A 1,618-nucleotide genomic window follows, 5' to 3' on the forward strand; every position below is an offset into this window, starting at 1 on the left:
AAATAAACAAGACCTTAATAATAACAATAAAAGCGGAAGATGATTACTCACTACCTAGTGGTCTCTAGCATGCTCTCAATACCAAGCTTCAAGAACATCGCCTGGTAAGAAAATGAGCTCAAATTGCTCGTTACAAGTACCTGAGAATGCACATAGCAATGCTCCATTCCACATTTCCAACAAACATTAAAGCCTTGCCAATTTTTTTCACTGTTATACAAGGTATTACATAGTCCATAATAAGCGATGCTATATCCCACATTTTCAACAAAGATTCAAAAAAAAAGACAAAAAACAAATCGAAAGTGAGCAAAGTACTATATAGCTGACATGCTAAACAACTGTTAAGGGTTAAATCCATTCCTGGTACATTCTGCCTCTAAAATTTAAAATCATCCGGCCTCATACAACAAGCGATGCTGTCAAAAATATACAGTAGGAGATAAATTCTCTGGACACTTTCACGTTTATGTTATCAATGATGCAGCGAAAAAAGCGCACCTGAAGGAAGTACAGCAATTGACTCCCCATATAGCCTGTCAATGCCATGCAGAAACAACAAAGGAATTAGTTTTACCCTTATTGTCATTATTTATTCTTTGATCGCATGTTTACTGCTATAAATCATAACTGCAAAGCTGTTCTGATCAGATGCATTTCCACATCAATTGAGAAGCAACTGAGTTATTTTTTAATGAATTTAGGTAAAGCCAAGGACGACTAAACCCAACCCTTAAGTACTCCATTGAAAATTTGAAGTTGGTTTGGCTTTAATGCTTGAAAACAAATACACATAGATACATACATATATATAAATATTTATATATGTATATATAATTTGAGCAAATGTAAAATTACCCCAATTATATGGCCTAAAGTGGTGAAATATCCAAAGAATCAATATAATTCTTCTACATCACTTGCACTAATTAAGCAGGAGCAATTTTACAACTCCTTATCCTTTTTGCCCTGCAAAACCAAATACAGAATGCAAACGTAATGATGAAATGGTTAATACATCGTTAAATAATGATATGCCTATTCTTTTTCACTGCTAAGCATATTTCTTTACCTTACTGAAGAAATGTATTCCTCAATATCTTCTTTCCGTTCATAGATAGTCCACTTTTCAGCTGATGCATTCACATCCCAGGTCCCCATATCTGTACAGTAGAAAAATGATAAATGCAAACTCAGATAGGATCCTCGAAAAGGAAGTTTCGTTTGGCAGATAAAACTAACCTTGAAGTAACAGCTCATTACCGCCACAACATCTTAAGTTCCAAAAAACACGACCCTCGGCATCCAAAAGATAAGGCTCTATTCTCATAGCATCAAGTCTTGGCCTTCCTACAATATGATACAAGAATTATCAAGCATGTATAACATGGATAGTTGACGAGGGAATAAAAAAACTGAGCAATTAGATTCATAACCGATGACCGAAGTCACCAAACAAAAGCAATTTGGAATCATGAAACATGATTCTTCAAGGCTAATTTTCTTAGACTAGTGAAATTGGTCAACTTCTTCATCAGAAGCAAATAAACAATTTGCTGTGAGAATTCTTATAAAGAGAAAATATCAGACATTAGAACTTACTCTTAGAAACAACTCC

General features: G+C 34.4%; 1 long non-coding RNA gene across 1 annotated transcript; it reads right to left on the reverse strand.

The window, feature by feature from the left end:
* Positions 1-160: 160 nt before the first annotated feature.
* On the reverse strand, positions 161-1,618 carry LOC112095209. Its single transcript, XR_002903765.1, has 5 exons — positions 1,603-1,618; positions 1,243-1,350; positions 1,073-1,163; positions 859-969; positions 161-536 (listed from the first exon to the last, which is right to left on the reverse strand). It is a non-coding gene; the product is annotated as an uncharacterized LOC112095209 (long non-coding RNA).

The sequence above is a fragment of the Morus notabilis genome, unplaced genomic scaffold (genome assembly GCF_000414095.1).
Source record: "Morus notabilis unplaced genomic scaffold, ASM41409v2 C11427595, whole genome shotgun sequence".
NCBI lineage: Eukaryota > Viridiplantae > Streptophyta > Magnoliopsida > Rosales > Moraceae > Morus > Morus notabilis.